General features: G+C 51.3%; 1 protein-coding gene across 2 annotated transcripts in view; it reads left to right on the forward strand.

The window, feature by feature from the left end:
- The window catches only part of LOC120913016 (relaxin receptor 1-like), a 219,493-nt gene that overhangs the window by 15,167 nt on the left and 185,529 nt on the right, over positions 1 to 18,797 (forward strand). The window contains exon 1 of one of the 2 annotated variants that reach the window (XM_040322670.1): positions 995 to 1,096. The exons of the other annotated variant lie outside the window; for it this stretch is intronic. The gene's annotated coding sequence lies outside the window, so the exon portion shown is untranslated. Of the gene's footprint in view, positions 1 to 994; positions 1,097 to 18,797 lie in introns of those variants that run through there. 2 annotated transcript variants of the gene reach the window in all.

Genomic DNA, 18,797 nt, shown 5'->3' on the forward strand with positions numbered 1-18,797 from the left:
CATTCGGTTGCCACCTGTTCGGGATTCACCCGGACAGTTTGGGTTTGGAATCATGCATCTGGGTTTTAGACTCTCTGAGACCCGGACATATTATTCAGACCGGACTAAGTCTCCCCCCCTTCTCTCTCCTGCCTCTAAGTGAATACACTAAGGTAAATCAGGGTTCTCAGAACATTCATTACATCAGAGCTCCCCTTTACACCAGAGGCCACAGTGTTCCCCCTTACATCAGAGTCCTCTCCGTACACCAGAGCATCCCTTATGATAGAGTCCCCAGAGTTCTTCCTTATATCAGAGCCTGCAGTCCCCCCTTACAGTGAAAGGGAACTCTATGAGTTCTGATGTAAAGGGGAACTGTGGACTCGGATGTAAAGGGGGACTCTGATGTAAAGGGTGACTTGGATGTAAAGGGGGAACTCTGTGTACTCTGATGTAAAGGGGGACTCTGATGTAAAGGGGGAACTCTGTGGACTCTGATGTAAAGGAGGACTCTGTGGAATCTGATGTAAAGGGGGAACTCTGTGGACTCTGATATAAAGGGGGACTCTGATGTAAAGGGGGATCTCTGTAGAATCTGATGTAAAGGGGGAACTCTGTGGACTCTGATGTAAAGGGGGACTCGGATGTAAAGGGGTTACTCTGTGGACTTTGATGTAAAGGGGGACTCGGATGTAAAGGAGGAACTCTGTGGATTCTGATGTAAAGGGGGAACTCTGTGGATTCTGATGTGAAGGGGGAACTCTTGTGATTAACTTCATATGATTAGAAATGTTATTTAATAGCAACATTTATGCATACTATGAAAAAAATTGCTGTGTGTCGGTTAAGAATAAATAACGCCCAAACGTGTGAGTTTTGACGTAATTTTAGGTCACGTGATTCTGCCAAGGATTCCGGTAGGCTAAGGTGTGAATGGGGCCTATCAGATAACACTGGAGAGGTAGTAGGGATGTAGGAGAGTGCAGGGAGAGCACAGGCTGGGAGCGCACAGGTGATGATAACGAGGGACTGAGAGACACAAACAGGAAGTAAACTGGAGAGCAGACAGAGGGGGAAGAGAGACAGGACACTACCAGGAATGCTCAGGATTACTAAGGTAGGAAAGGGGAACGGGGATCACAGGAAGGGGTACACAGGGTACGGGAATCACAGGAAGGGGTACACAGGGTACGGGGATCACAGGAAGGGGTACACAGGGTACGGGAATCACAGGAAGGGGTACACGGGTACGGGATCACAGGAAGGGGTACACAGGGTACGGGAATCACAGGAAGGGGTACACGGGTACGGGATCACAGGAAGGGGTACACAGGGTACGGGAATCACAGGAAGGGGTACACGGGTACGGGATCACAGGAAGGGGTACACAGGGTACGGGGATCACAGGAAGGGGTACACGGGTACGGGGATCACAGGGAGGGGTACACAGGTTACAGGGATCACAGGAAGGGGTACACGAGTACGGGATCACAGGAAGGGGTACACGGGTACGGGATCACAGGAAGGGGTACACGGGTACGGGAATCACAGGGAGGGGTACACAGGGTACAGGGATCACAGGAAGGGGTACACGGGTACGGGGATCACAGGAAGGGGTACACGGGTACGGGATCACAGGAAGGGGTACACAGGGTACAGGGATCACAGGAAGGGGTACACGGGTACGGGAATCACAGGAAGGGGTACACGGGTACGGGAATCACAGGAAGGGGTACACGGGTACGGGAATCACAGGAAGGGGTACACGGGTACGGGAATCACAGGAAGGGGTACACGGGTACGGGATCACAGGAAGGGGTAGACGGGTACGGGATCACAGGAAGGGGTACACAGGGTACAGGGATCACAGGAAGGGGTAGACGGGTACGGGGATCACAGGGAGGGGTACACAGGGTACAGGGATCACAGGAAGGGGTACACAGGTACGGGGATCACAGGAAGGGGTACACGGGTACGGGATCACAGGAAGGGGTACACGGGTACGGGAATCACAGGGAGGGGTACACAGGGTACAGGGATCACAGGAAGGGGTACACGGGTACGGGGATCACAGGAAGGGGTACACGGGTACGGGGATCACAGGGAGGGGTACACGGGTACGGGGATCACAGGGAGGGGTACACAGGTTACAGGGATCACAGGGAGGGGTACACGAGTACGGGATCACAGGAAGGGGTACACGGGTACGGGATCACAGGAAGGGGTACACGGGTACGGGAATCACAGGGAGGGGTACACAGGGTACAGGGATCACAGGAAGGGGTACACGGGTACGGGGATCACAGGAAGGGGTACACGGGTACGGGGATCACAGGAAGGGGTACACGGGTACGGGGATCACAGGAAGGGGTACACGGGTACGGGGATCACAGGAAGGGGTACACGGGTACGGGATCACAGGAAGGGGTACACGGGTACGGGAATCACAGGAAGGGGTACACAGGGTACAGGGATCACAGGAAGGGGTACACGGGTACGGGAATCACAGGAAGGGGTACACGGGTACGGGAATCACAGGAAGGGGTACACGGGTACGGGATCACAGGAAGGGGTAGACGGGTACGGGATCACAGGAAGGGGTACACAGGGTACAGGGATCACAGGAAGGGGTAGACGGGTACGGGGATCACAGGAAGGGGTACACAGGGTACGGGGATCACAGGAAGGGGTAGACGGGTACGGGGATCACAGGAAGGGGTACACAGGGTACGGGGATCACAGGAAGGGGTACACAGGGTACAGGGATCACAGGAAGGGGTAGACGGGTACGGGGATCACAGGAAGGGGTACACAGGGTACGGGGATCACAGGAAGGGGTACACAGGGTACAGGGATCACAGGAAGGGGTAGACGGGTACGGGGATCACAGGAAGGGGTACACAGGGTACGGGGATCACAGGAAGGGGTACACAGGGTACAGGGATCACAGGAAGGGGTAGACGGGTACGGGGATCACAGGAAGGGGTACACAGGGTACAGGGATCACAGGAAGGGGTAGACGGGTACGGGGATCACAGGAAGGGGTACACAGGGTATGGGGATCACAGGAAGGGGTACACAGGGTACAAGGATCAAAGGAAGGGGTAGACGGGTACGGGGATCACAGGAAGGGGTACACAGGTACGGGATCACAGGAAGGGGTACGGGAAACACAGAAAGGGGTAAGGGATCACAGGAAGGGGTACACGGGTACAGGATCACAGGAAGGGGTAGACGGGTACAGGATCACAGGAAGGGGTAGACGGGTACGGGAATAACAGGGAGGGGTAGACGGGTACGGGGATCACAGGAAGGGGTACGGGATCACAGGAAGGGGTAGACGGGTATGGGGATCACAGGAAGGGGTACGGGAATCACAGGGAGGGGTACACGGAGTCGGGTGCACAGGGGAAACACCAAGAGGAAGAACAGTAAATCCTGAATGGATCACTGTGGGACATGGAGGGGGGGTGGGGGGGGGGGGGTTCGGCTTCTAGCGTGTGGACGAGTTGCTTGAACCCTCAGCATTTCACACGATCGCCTTTTTCAAAACAGTGCCCCCTTCTGGGATTGGCAGGAAGCCCGCGGCTTTATCCAAATAGAAAGACCCGATGCTGGAGCCTCCGTCAGGCTGGGCTCACATACACTATATTGTCAAAAGTATTGGGACACCTACCTTTAAACCCCCAACACATATGAATTACACGGGTTCTGAGGCTAATTTATTGCAGATCAGGCGCCAAGTGAGTTTAATTATCACCTTAATCAGTCTCAGAACCTGTGTAATTATTATGTGTTCGGGTTTAAGGGCATGAGGTGGCAACCCCTACGTTACACGCACATGAACTTTAATGGCCATCCCAGTCTTAGTCCGGAGGGTTCAATATTGAGTTGGCCCCGCCCCTTTGCAGCTATAACACCTTCACCTCTTCTGGGAAGGCCGTCCACAAGGTTTAGGGGTGTGTCTATGGGAATGTTTCACCATTCTTCCAGAAGAGCATTTGTGAGGTCAGGCGCTGATGTTGGACGAGAAGGCCTGGCTCGCCACAGTCTCCACTCGAATTCATTATAAAGGTGTTCTATGGGGTTGAGGTCAGGACTCTGTGCAGGCCGGTCAAGTTCCTCCACCCCCCAAACTCGCTCATCCATGTCTGTATGGACCTTGCTTTGTGCATCAAAACCTTGTTTTTTTTTAGTTTTCCTGCATCAAAATCGCATTGGACAGTAGATTGTATGGGCTCCGATGGCCTAGTTCACACTAAGGATCAGCTCCGGCGCGTTCGCAAACCCAGCGCGCAGAACCTGCCAGGAAGTCGGCACGGCACTGCGCTAATCGCAGGCACTGAGACATTTTCCCGATGCGCGGCTGCAGAGATCGGGAAACGTCTCGCTGTCTGCGATTAGCGCGGTGCCGACTTCCTGGCGGGCTCTGCACGCTGCGTTTTGCAAACGCGCCGGAGCTGATCCTTAGTTCACACCAGTGTGGTCAGCTGCAGTGCAGAAAAAAAGGGGGAGGGGAAATACATTGAAAACACACCAAAAATGTATTGCAGTGAGAAAAACAAAACCCCCCCAAGAAAACTTCCGGGGACAAAAGCATTGAAAATGCATAAAAAATGCACCAAAATGCACCAAAAACGTATTACAGCAAAAAATGTATACCGTAAATAAAAAAAATAGGAAGCTTTGGGGGGAAAAAAGAGAGGGAAAATGCATTAAAAATGCACCAAAGCTACCAGAAGGCAGCAAAAAAAAACGCCTCAAAAATGCACACGTGGGAACACATCAATTTCTGTGGTGTGAACCATCCCTCCGAGGAAGAAGAGATGAGCTGATCACTGCGCTGCTTCTCCTTTCACTGTCCAGTCACAGGTGTGGGGGCTCGTCCGGGATCACATGGCTTTAGGGGGAAATAGGTTAAAATGATGATGATAGATCTTGGACTAAGGACACCTAGTGGCAGAGAAAAGTACCGTGGGGACGTCTCTGGATTGCAGCCTTGCTGCAGGGCAATGGAACTTTTTTATTATTTTATTTGGAGTTCAGCTTTAACCACTTAAGGACCGCCTCCTGCGCATATACGTCGGCAGAATGGCACGGCTGGGCACAGGCACGTACCTGTACGTCCTCTTTAAGTGCCCAGCCGTGGGCGCGCACCTGCGACCCGGTCCGAAGCTCCGTGACCGCGGGACCCGATCGCCGCTGGAGTCCCGCGATCGGTCCCCGGAGCTGAAGAACGGGGAGAGCTGTGTGTAAACACACCTTCCCCGTTCTTCACTGTGGCGCCGTCATCGATCGTGTGTTCCCTGATATAGGGAATCACGATTAATGACGTCACACCTCCAGCCCCGCCCCCTTACAGTTAGAAACACAGATGAGGTCACACTTAACCCCTTCAGCGCCCCCTAGTGGTTAACTCCCAAACTGCAATTGTCATTTTCACAGTAATCAGAGCATTTTTATAGCACTTTTTGCTGTGAAAATGACAATGGTCCCAAAAATGTGTCAAAATTGTCCGATGTGTCCGCCATAATGTCGCAGTCACGAAAAAAAACGCTGATCGCCGCCATTAGTAGTAAAAAAAAAAAATTAATAAAAATGCAATAAAACTATCCCCTATTTTGTAAACGCTATGGGCTAGATTCACGTAGTAGTTACGGCGGCGCATCAGTAGATACGCCATCGAAACTCTGAATCTGCGCCGTCGTAAATTTAAGCGTATTCTGGAAACCAGATACGCTTAAATTAGGCTGAGATACGAGCGGCGTAAGTCTCCTACGCCGTCGTATCTTAGGGTGCAATACTGCCGCTGGCCGCTAGGTGGCGCTTCCGTCGTTTTCGGCGTAGAATATGCAAATTACGTAGATACGCCGATTCACAAATGTACGTACGCCCGGCGCTATTTTTTTACGTCGTTTACGTTAGGCTTTTTCGTCATAAGGTTACTCCTGCTATTAGGAGGCGCAGCCAATGTTAAGCATGGACGTCGTTCCCGCTTCGAATTTAGAATTTTTTACGGCGTTTGCGTAAGTCGTTCGCGAATAGGGCTGGACGTAATTTACGTTCACGTCGAAAGCAATGACGATTTGCAGCGGAATTTCGAGCATGCGCACTGGGATTCTTTCACGAACGGCGCATGCGCCGTTCGGGAAAAACGTAAAATACGCGGGGTCACCATAATTTTAAATAAAACACGCCCCCCTCATCATCATTTGAATTCGCCGCGCTTACGCCGGCCCCATTTACGTAACGCCGCCGTAAGTTAGGAGGTAAGTGCTTTGTGAATACAGCACTTGCCTCTCAAAATTACGGCGGCGCAGCGTAAATACGATACGCTGCGCCGCCGTAAGATTTGGCGCAGCTACGTGAATCTAGCCCTATAAATTTTGCGCAAACCAATCGATAAACGCTTATTGCGATTTTATGTACCAAAAATAGGTAGAAGAATACGTATCGGCCTAAACTGAGGAAAAAAATAATGTTTTATATATTTTTGGGGGATATTTATTATAGCAAAAAGTAAAAAATATTGTTTTTTTTTCAAAATTCTCGCTCTATTTTTGTTTATAGCGCAAAAAATAAAAACCGCAGAGGTGATCAAATACCACCAAAAGAAATCTCCATTTGTGGGGAAAAAAGGACGCCAATTTTGTTTGGGGGCCGCGTCGCACGACCGCACAATCGTCGTTTAAAGCGACGCAGCGCCCGAATCGCAAAAACTGTCTGGGTCCTTTACCTGCCTAAAGGTCCGGGTCTTGAGTGGTTAAATCGCACATAAATGATAAAAGTGGTCAGGTTTTTTTATAGATAATCGCAGAGCTACTTTTGCAGCAGCGGAAGGAATTTATCGCTAGAGGAGTGGAGAATTCTTTGGCGCGTCGGGGGTCTACTGTTCGTGGGACGAATGTGACGATGATTCGCCCAGCCCTGACGAATTATAACCACATTTTGCCTAATCCGGTGATTTCTCATTAATATCGTACAGCGCTCCATGAATGTGCGCCTCTTATATCTGCCTGGAGTTGTAATGTAAACACCCCCCCCCCCCCTATACTGCCTGGCCTGGAGGAGGCGCCGTCTCTTGTGTCTCATTCCTTCCTCTACATCGCCAACTTTTCTTTTTGTTTTGCTCATGTTAATCCTCCTAATGAGCCGTGAAGGATTTCTATCAGTGAGGCCGCGACACTCGAAATGTGTCGGAAACCCGCGCTCCTGACCCCGTGTGAGATGAGTGACAGCGCTCGACCCCCCCCTTCCTGCCACGTGTTCTTTCCGGACACTCGCACTGTTTATTGTTAGGCGACCTTTTCATTCTCAGGATATGAAACGATCCTCGGCGAGGACACGCAAATAAGTGGTGAGGATTCGGAGCGCCACGCGGGGCGAGCCAGGCGGAATACCGCGGTGCAACCTCATCTGCACCCATCAGTGCAGCCTCACCTGCGCCCATAAGCCCCAACCGCCCCCCCCCCTTTAAGTGCAGCCTCACTTGCGCCCATCAGTGCAGCTTCATCAGCGCACATTAGTGAAGAAGAAAAAAATGACTTGCTACATTTTATAACTGAAAAGGGTTTTTATTTTTTTTTTACTTTTCAGTCTTTTTAAGTTTAAGCAAAAAATAAAAATAAACCCCCAGTGGTAATTAAAGTACAATGGAAAGCGAATCCGGTGGTGCGCCGGCGCACTTCCCTGGCTATAGAGGATAAGTGTATATGTTTGAATTGGACGGATGAAGGATGGATCTGGGGGGTCGCCTGTGGAGGTTTTGGAATTGGACGGATGAAGGACGGATCTGGGGGGTCGCCTGTGGAGGTTTTGGAATTGGACGGATGAAGGACGGATCTGGGGGGTCGCCTGTGGAGGTTTTGGAATTGGACGGATGAAGGACGGATCTGGGGGGTCGCCTGTGGAGGTTTTGGAATTGGACGGATGAAGGACTGATCTGGGGGGTCACCTGTGGAGGTTTTGGAATTGGACGGATGAAGGACGGATCTGGGGGGGGTCGCCTGTGGAGGTTTTGGAATTGGACGGATGAAGGACGGATCTGGGGGGTCGCCTGTGGAGGTTTTGGAATTGGACGGATGAAGGACGGATCTGGGGGGTCGCCTGTGGAGGTTTTGTAGATTTTGGAATTGGACGGATGAAGGACGGATCTGGGGGGTCGCCTGTGGAGGTTTTGGAATTGGACGGATGAAGGATGGATCTGGGGGGTCGCCTGTGGAGGTTTTGTAGATTTTGGAATTGGACGGATGAAGGACGGATCTGGGGGGTCGCCTGTGGAGGTTTTGGGGATTTTGGAATTGGACGGATGAAGGACGGATCTGGGGGGTCGCCTGTGGAGGTTTTGGGGATTTTGGAATTGGACGGATGAAGGACGGATCTGGGGGGTCGCCTGTGGAGGTTTTGTAGATTTTGGAATTGGACGGATGAAGGACGGATCTGGGGGGTCACCTGTGGAGGTTTTGTAGATTTTGGAATTGGACGGATGAAGGACGGATCTGGGGGGTCGCCTGTGGAGGTTTTGGAGATTTTGGAATTGGACGAATGAAGGATGGATCTGGGGGGTCGCCTGTGGAGGTTTTGGAATTGGACGGATGAAGGATGGATCTGGGGGGTCGCCTGTGGAGGTTTTGGAATTGGACGGATGAAGGATGGATCTGGGGGGTCGCCTGTGGAGGTTTTGTAGATTTTGGAATTGGACGGATGAAGGACGGATCTGGGGGGTCGCCTGTGGAGGTTTTGTAGATTTTGGAATTGGACGGATGAAGGACGGATCTGGGGGGTCACCTGTGGAGGTTATGTAGATTTTGGAATTGGACGGATGAAGGATGGATCTGGGGGGTCGCCTGTGGAGGTTTTGGAATTGGACGGATGAAGGACGGATCTGGGGGGTCGCCTGTGGAGGTTTTGTAGATTTTGGAATTGGACGGATGAAGGACGGATCTGGGGGGTCGCCTGTGGAGGTTTTTGAATTGGACGGATGAAGGATGGATCTGGGGGGTCGCCTGTGGAGGTTTTGGAATTGGACGGATGAAGGACGGATCTGGGGGGTCGCCTGTGGAGGTTTTGGAATTGGACGGATGAAGGACGGATCTGGGGGGTCGCCTGTGGAGGTTTTGGAATTGGATGGATGAAGGACGGATCTGGGGGGTCGCCTGTGGAGGTTTTGGAATTGGACGGATGAAGGACGGATCGGGGGGATCGCCAGTGGAGGTTTTGGAATTGGACGGATGAAGGATGGATCTGGGGGGTTGCCTGTGGAGGTTTTGGAATTGGACGGATGAAGAACGGATCTGGGGGGTCGCCTGTGGAGGTTTTGAAATTGGACGGATGAAGGATGGATCTGGGGGGTCGCCTGTGGAGGTTTTGGAATTGGACGGATGAAGGATGGATCTGGGGGGTCGCCTGTGGAGGTTTTGGAATTGGACAGATGAAGGACGGATCTGGGGGGTCGCCTGTGGAGGTTTTGGAATTGGACAGATGAAGGACGGATCTGGGGGGGGTCGCCTGTGGAGGTTTTGGAATTGGACGGATGAAGGACGGATCTGGGGGGTCGCCTGTGGAGGTTTTGTAGATTTTTGAATTGGACGGATGAAGGATGGATCTGGGGGGTCGCCTGTGGAGGTTTTGGAATTGGACGGATGAAGGGCGGATCTGGGGGGTCGCCTGTGGAGGTTTTGGAATTGGACGGATGAAGGACGGATCTGGGGGGTCGCCTGTGGAGGTTTTGGAATTGGACGGATGAAGGATGGATCTGGGGGGTCGCCTGTGGAGGTTTTGGAATTGGACGGATGAAGGACGGATCTGGGGGGTCGCCTGTGGAGGTTTTGGAATTGGACGGATGAAGGACGGATCTGGGGGGTCACCTGTGGAGGTTTTGTAGATTTTGGAATTGGACGGATGAAGGACGGATCTGGGGGGTCGCCTGTGGAGGTTTTGGAATTGGACGGATGAAGGACGGATCTGGGGGGTCACCTGTGGAGGTTTTGGAATTGGACGGATGAAGGACGGATCTGGGGGGTCGCCTGTGGAGGTTTTGGAATTGGACGGATGAAGGACGGATCTGGGGGGTCGCCTGTGGAGGTTTTGGAATTGGACGGATGAAGGACGGATCTGGGGGGTCGCCTGTGGAGGTTTTGGAATTGGACGGATGAAGGATGGATCTGGGGGGTCGCCTGTGGAGGTTTTGTAGATTTTGGAATGGGACGGATGAAGGACGGATCTGGGGGGTCGCCTGTGGAGGTTATGTAGATTTTGGAATTGGACGGATGAAGGACGGATCTGGGGGGTCGCCTGTGGAGGTTTTGGAATTGGACGGATGAAGGACGGATCTGGGGGGTCGCCTGTGGAGGTTTTGGAATTGGACGGATGAAGGACGGATCTGGGGGGTCGCCTGTGGAGGTTTTGGAATTGGACGGATGAAGGACGGATCTGGGGGGTCGCCTGTGGAGGTTTTGGAATAGGACGGATCTGGGGGGTCGCCTGTGGAGGTTTTGGAATTGGACGGATGAAGGACGGATCTGGGGGGTCGCCTGTGGAGGTTTTGGAATTGGACGGATGAAGGACGGATCTGGGGGGTCGCCTGTGGAGGTTTTGGAATTGGACGGATGAAGGACGGATCGGGGGGTCGCCTGTAGAGGTTTTGGAATTGGACGGATGAAGGATGGATCTGGGGGGTCGCCTGTGGAGGTTTTGGAATTGGACGGATGAAGGACGGATCGGGGGGTCGCCTGTGGAGGTTTTGTAGATTTTGGAATTGGACGGATGAAGGACGGATCTGGGGGGTCGCCTGTGGAGGTTTTGGAATTGGACGGATGAAGGACGGATCTGGGGGGTCACCTGTGGAGGTTTTGGAATTGGACGGATGAAGGACGGGTCTGGGGGGTCGCCTGTGGAGGTTTTTGAATTGGACGGATGAAGGATGGATCTGGGGGGTCGCCTGTGGAGGTTTTGGAATTGGACGGATGAAGGATGGATCTGTGGGGGTCGCCTGTGGAGGTTTTGGAATTGGACGGATGAAGGACGGATCTGGGGGGTCGCCTGTGGAGGTTTTGGAATTGGACGGATGAAGGACGGATCTGGGGGGTCGCCTGTGGAGGTTTTGGAATTGGACGGATGAAGGACGGATCTGGGGGGTCGCCTGTGGAGGTTTTGGAATTGGACGGATGAAGGACGGATCTGGGGGGTCGCCTGTGGAGGTTTTGGAATTGGACGGATGAAGGATGGATCTGGGGGGTCGCCTGTGGAGGTTTTGGAATTGGACGGATGAAGGACGGATCTGGGGGGTCGCCTGTGGAGGTTTTGGAATTGGACGGATGAAGGACGGATCTGGGGGGTCACCTGTGGAGGTTTTGTAGATTTTGGAATTGGACGGATGAAGGACGGATCTGGGGGGTCGCCTGTGGAGGTTTTGGAATTGGACGGATGAAGGACGGATCTGGGGGGTCACCTGTGGAGGTTTTGGAATTGGACGGATGAAGGACGGATCTGGGGGGTCGCCTGTGGAGGTTTTGGAATTGGACGGATGAAGGACGGATCTGGGGGGTCGCCTGTGGAGGTTTTGGAATTGGACGGATGAAGGACGGATCTGGGGGGTCGCCTGTGGAGGTTTTGGAATTGGACGGATGAAGGATGGATCTGGGGGGTCGCCTGTGGAGGTTTTGTAGATTTTGGAATGGGACGGATGAAGGACGGATCTGGGGGGTCGCCTGTGGAGGTTTTGGAATTGGACGGATGAAGGACGGATCTGGGGGGTCGCCTGTGGAGGTTTTGGAATTGGACGGATGAAGGACGGATCTGGGGGGTCGCCTGTGGAGGTTTTGGAATTGGACGGATGAAGGATGGATCTGGGGGGTCGCCTGTGGAGGTTTTGTAGATTTTGGAATGGGACGGATGAAGGATGGATCTGGGGGGTCGCCTGTGGAGGTTATGTAGATTTTGGAATTGGACGGATGAAGGACGGATCTGGGGGGTCGCCTGTGGAGGTTTTGGAATTGGACGGATGAAGGACGGATCTGGGGGGTCGCCTGTGGAGGTTTTGGAATTGGACGGATGAAGGACGGATCTGGGGGGTCGCCTGTGGAGGTTTTGGAATTGGACGGATGAAGGACGGATCTGGGGGGTCGCCTGTGGAGGTTTTGGAATTGGACGGATGAAGGACGGATCTGGGGGGTCGCCTGTGGAGGTTTTGGAATTGGACGGATGAAGGACGGATCTGGGGGGTCGCCTGTAGAGGTTTTGGAATTGGACGGATGAAGGATGGATCTGGGGGGTCGCCTGTGGAGGTTTTGGAATTGGACGGATGAAGGATGGATCTGGGGGGTCGCCTGTGGAGGTTTTGGAGATTTTTGGTTATTTGATACAACGTTTCGTCTTTGTCGCGTCGCCGTCATTGAATATTCTTTTTTTGCTGTTTTTGCAGCGTGCCAGCTGCCAAGTTGCTGTTTTTTTTTTCCTCCCTATCTCTTCTAGCAGACGACTTTGCCTCTTATGTTGAGCCGCCGTGACCTAGCGCCCGCTACATCAAACCGCGGCGCAGTGGCGGGGTCTCCCGGTTGGAAGTCGGTGTTTCCACTCTGCGCTGATTATCACTTTCCTGCTAATTCCGTCTGAACCCTCCGCTTTGTGTACAGAATTCCAGGCGACGGATCTCATGCGCGGCTTGTAGATAATTTGCAGTGCGTCCGCGCACTATACGTCCCTTTCTTCCCCCCCGTACTTCAAACGCGCGTATGATGAGGCACAGGGCGGCGGGGGATACAAATGTGACCTAACAAAAGGGAGAGGAGAGCAGTTCTCTGCGTCTGATCCTTCTCAGGCGACGGTTACGCAAAAATATGGGCGGCGTGAAAACACCGAGGCCACCGGCTGGTCCCCCCCCCTCCATTAGACCCTCTCTAGAACTTGATTTGCGGCGTGTTTGCGTGAAACCAGTATAAGTAAACTCGGGGTGAGATTTTGTTTTGATGGGTCACTGTGTGTCATAAACCAACTGCCATTTGTTATAGAGTAAGACGTTTGTTTTTACCTTTTTTTTTTTTTTTCTATCGCTTTTTATATTTCATTGCTGAGCTCACAAATTCCCGACGCACCCTCCAAATTCTTGTGGAAAGCCTTCTTAGAAGAATGGTATAGCAACAAAGTTGGGGGACAACTTCATATTAATGACCATGGGGTGGTGGTGGGGGGGGGGTCAACTCATATAACCGACTATGGTAAGTGGGGGCAACTCCAATTTTTTTGGCTATGGTGGGGACCAACTCCCATATTAATGGCTATGGTGGGGACCAACTCCCATATTAATGGTTATGGTGGGGACCAACTCCCATATGAATGGCCATGGAGGGGGACCAACTCCCATATGAATGGACATGGAGGGGGACCAACTAAATATTAATGGTCATGGTGTGGGGGCAACGCCATATTAATGGTCATGGTGTGGGGGCAACGCCATATTAATGGCCATGGTGGTAATTACTCAATTTTAATGACCATAGTGAGACAGACAACTGCCTCACTATGGCCATATTAATGACCATGGGGCAACTCCATATAGATGGCCATGGTGGGGGAACACCTCCATTTTAACAGCCTTGGTGAGGAAGACAACTCCATATGAATGGCCATGCAGGGGGGCCAACTCCATATGAATGGCCATGGAGGGGGACCAACTCTGTATTAATGGCCATGGTGGGGACCAACTCTATATGAATGGCCATGGTGGGGACCAACTCCATTATAATGGTCATGGTGTGGGGGCATCTCCATATTATTGGCCATGGTGGTAATTACTCAATATTAATGACCATAGTGAGGCAGACACTTGCCTCACTATGGCCATATTGATGACCATGGTAAGGGGGGGGGGGGGGGGGGCAACGCCATATAGATGGCTATAGTGGGGGAACAACTCCATTTTAACAGCCTTGGTGAGGAAGACAACTCCATATGAATGGCCATGGTGGGGACCAACTCCATATGAATGGCCATGGAGGGGAACCAACTCCGTATGAATGGCCATGCAGGGGGACCAACTCCATATTAATGGCTATGGTGGGGACCAACTCCATATTAATGGCTATAGTGGGGACCAATTCCATATTAATGACTATGGTGGGGACCAACTCCATATTAATGGCCATGGTGGTGGGGACCGAATCCATATGAATGGCCATGCAGGGGGACCAACTCCCATATGAATGGCCATGGAGGGGGGACCAACTCCCATATGAATGGCCATGGAGGGGGGAACAACTCCATTATAATGGTCATGGTGTGGGGGCATCTCCATATTATTGGCCATGGTGGTAATTACTCAATATTAATGACCATAGTGAGGCAGACACTTGCCTCACTATGGCCATATTAATGACCATGGTAAGGGGGGAGGGGGGCAACGCCATATAGATGGCTATGGTGGGGGAACAACTCAATTTTAACAGCCTTGGTGAGGAAGACAACTCTATATGAATGGCCATGGAGGGAGACCAACTCCGTATGAATGGCCATGGAGGGGGACCAACTCCGTCTGAATGGCCATGGAGGGGAACCAACTTTGTATGAATGGCCATGGAGGGGAACCAACGCTGTTTGAATGGCGATGGAGGAGGACCAACTCTATATGAATGGCCATGGTGGGGAACAATTCCATATCAATGGCCATGGTGTGGAGGAAGCTCAATTGTAATTGCCATGGTGGAGAGCAACTCCATGGTGTGGGGACAACTCCATATTAATGCCAATGGTGTTGGACAACTCTGTGTTAATGGCCATGGTGGGAGGACAACTCCATAGTAATGACCATGGTGGGAGGACAACTCCATACTAATGACCATGGTGGGGGGACAACTCCATACTAATGACCATGGTGGGGGGGCAACTCCATACTAATGACCATGGTGGGGGACAACTCTGTGTTAATGACCATGGTGGGGGGACAACTCCATACTAATGACCATGGTGGGGGGACAACTCCATACTAATGACCATGGTGAGGGGACAACTCCATACTAATGGCCATGGTGGGAGGACAACTCCATACTAATGACCATGGTGTGGGGACAACTCCATACTAATGGCCATGGTGTGGGGACAACTCCATACTAATGACCATGGTGGGGGGACAACTCCATACTAATGACCATGGTGGGAGGACAACTCTGTGTTAATGACCATGGTGGGGGGACAACTCCATACTAATGGCCATGGTGGGAGGACAACTCCATACTAATGACCATGGTGGGGGGACAACTCCATACTAATGACCATGGTGGGGGGACAACTATGTGTTAATGGCCATGGTTTTGGAATGGGATGTCCAACGGGCTGTTGTGTGATGATAATCGGGTGTCTACAATCTCTTGGCCATGTGGTCTATTTATTTGATCCATGTGTTGATGAGTACAGCAGCGATTTGTTTCTATATTATGACCACATAGTGTACATGTTTTGGATATTCCAGGTACAATGCAACAAATTTCCAACCAGACCCGTGATTCAATAAATATTGAGTCCCTTAGTCACGGATCGTTCAGAATGCTCTCTGAGGAGAAGCAGCTTCAGTCGTACTGCTCTTCTCCGACCTGACCCGCGGTTTAATTACGCGCTGGCACTTCAAGTACCTGGCTTTGTAGAAGCTAACATGACGGTAATTATTTATTTTCCCTGACAAATGAGAAGGTTGGAGTCATGCTTAGTAGCACCACATCCTTAGAAATCTGCATCCTTCCCTTGCTATATGGTCTGCATTATGATCATGTGCTTCCGTTTTTTATTTTTCCATTGAATAACAAGGCTAGGGTGATATTATTATATATATTTTTTTTTAACTAGAATAAACATCTCAGAAGGTTTCCCGAAGAGTACATTACAAGGAGAAAATGTAATAGTCCTCTTTTTTTTCCTAGTTTCCTTTCTTGGGGTCTTGTACCTGGGACATTCGACTCTGTAGGGTAATGTTCTCAGCCTAACAATGTGATAGGAAAACTTCTAATGCAAGCTAAGTAATGTGTCAATGTAACCTACCGGGTATTTATTACCTTGCGTAGAGATGTGACAGATGACGCAATCGTGTAAATCCTGGCGCAGTTCTTGGCTGTCTTCACAAATGTTGACCTCCTTACTAGGGTTGTCCCGATACCACTTTTTTAGGACCGAGTACAAGTACCGATACTTTTTTTCATGTACTCGCCGATACCGAATACCGATACTTTTTTTTTAAATGTGTCCCCAAATGCAGCCATGTCCCCCCACATATTGCAGTCATGTCCCCCCACATATATCCAGCCGTGTCCCCCCACATATGTCCAGCCATGTCCCCCCACATATGTCCAGCCATGTCCCCCCACATATGCAGCCATGTCCCCCCACATATGCAGCCATGTCCCCCCACATATATGCAGCCATGTCCCCCCACATATGCAGCCATGTCCCCCCACATATGCAGCCATGTCCCCCCACATATATCCAGCCATGTCCCCCCACATATATCCAGCCGTGTCCCCCCACATATATCCAGCCGTGTCCCCCCACATATATCCAGCCATGTCCCCCCACATATATCCAGCCATGTCCCCCCATATATTGCAGCCATGTCCCCCCATATATTGCAGCCATGTCCCCCCCATATCCAGCCATGTCCCCCCATATATTGCAGCCATGTCCCCCCACATATATCCAGCCATGTCCCCCCATATATTGCAGCCATGTCCCCCCACATATATCCAGCCATGTCCCCCCATATATTGCAGCCATGTCCCCCATACCTAGTAGATGATGATGCTGCCGCGTTAATCAGCGTGCGGGGAACATTACAGGCAACTTTTGTTTGAATAGCTGTCCATTCCTTGCCGCGCCGTGTATAGACACTCCCCCTTGCTCGGGATTGGACGGATCTGTCCAATCCCGAGCAAGGGGGAGTGTCTATACACGGTGCGGCAGGGAATACAGCTATTCAAACGAAAGCTGCCTGTAATGTTCCCCGCACGCTGAATAACGCGGCAGCGGCGGCTTTGCGGTATGCGGCGGAGGGGGGCAAGTATTCTATTCAGGCATCGGGGGCATTTGCGGGAGTACAAGTACTCCCGCAAATACTCGGTATCGGTCCCGATACCGATACTGGTATCGGGACAACCCTACTCCTTACCTTGGGGCAATGTGATCCAGGGGCGTTTCGGGAGTCCTAATAGACCAAGATTACCTCTGTGCACCCAGAATACAATGTTGAAGGGCTGGTAGGATACCATGATGACGACTTTGGATAAAATATAAATATATACTGGTATATATATGTTTTTTTTTTTTTTTTTTTTTTTACGGAACAAAAATTATTTGATCTCAAAGCTATAACGCTACATAATGATGACAAAATAAATAACAGATTGATTGAAAAGTAAAGAAAATATACAATGTTATGTAGCGATCTCCCCCGAAGGAGCCGCTGATTGATTTGGGATCGGTAAATTAAGTTACCCTGACATGGCTCGAGGGGTGCAGTGGTGGAACAAATAGTGAGCGAAGGTCCCGACAGTGACTGAAGGGTTTTCAATGCTTTATTTCTAGGCCAACACGGCCAACATCAACATTGGTTTGGAAGGACAAGGTTGATGAAAGGATAGAAGGAGAGAACTTTGCGGTATCAGGCCTAGATTGCAATGGAGCAGTCAGCACTACTCTGTGTAGCACCAACTTCTGTAACTCGTCGCCACTCTACTTGGAGTGGGTAAAGTGCCCCCAGACAGACCCCTATGATGGGCCTGGCAGCCAAAGTGTCACTATGAACTGTCTGGGAGGAGCAGGTCTGTCTCACAGACCCGGCTTCGGCCATAGGCCAATTTCAATAAAAGACTTGGGTGAACAAAGAGCACCTCCTCCCAGTAAAATTTTCCTTAAACAGGCCCCCGGATGACAGCAAGCATACCTGTCAGTGGTCCGGACACCCGATCCCAGACTGGGATTTTCTCAATAGGTCCTGGAACTCATCGAAACACTGGGGTCCCCTCTCACCTCCCGATGAGGTTCAATGCAGCCTTGAGCTTTGGCCAGGTGGGCCGCGCTGGCGGGCTCCATGGATGCACGTACCCTGAAGGTGGGTACCGCACCTGGAACGGGGACCCCGCAAAGATTTCTGAACACATGACACCTGTCCCAGATATACTCTCCCCCAGCATGCCCTGCGAGGGAAAACTCCTCCAATTGGATGCTGGGAAAGCTTTTTTCTGCCAGAACCCCTCTAGCGCCAACTGCTGGCCAGGGATGGCACTGCATCCCTGGCAGGGCTGTGGAGTCGGAGTCGAGGAGTCGGAGTCGGGGGAAATTTTGGGTACCTGGAGTCGGCAAACAATGCACCGACTCCGACTCCTACTAAATTTAGATTGGAATAAAAAAAAAAAAGCAAGTTTAAATGTCCCAATTCACAAAAAGTTATAATTAATGACTTCTCTACTGTAAGAATAAAGACCAATGCATGCAGTGCCTCACGTAACCACTTAACGTGTTCGGTTTGCGACCGTGAAGAAGCATGCTTTTCATGTGCTTCACTATATGGCACGCAACGCACAATTAGGAGCTGCAATACTTATACTTTCCATAGTGTTGTGTTCTGCTTTTACAGGGAACGCAGCGTCCATGTGTAACCTAGCCTCTCACTGATAAGGATTAAATAAATATGTTTTTTGCAGGACTAGAGAGTGAGACACTTGTATAGGTGAAGGGAATGGAGGGCCAATAGTTCAAGACTGAAGCTGTAAACCATTGGAAAAACTGCTGTCATTTAGCTAAGGCTATAAAAACTTGTAAACTCTGATTGTTAGCTTAAACTT

The sequence above is a fragment of the Rana temporaria genome, chromosome 9 (genome assembly GCF_905171775.1).
Source record: "Rana temporaria chromosome 9, aRanTem1.1, whole genome shotgun sequence".
Lineage (NCBI taxonomy): Eukaryota > Metazoa > Chordata > Amphibia > Anura > Ranidae > Rana > Rana temporaria.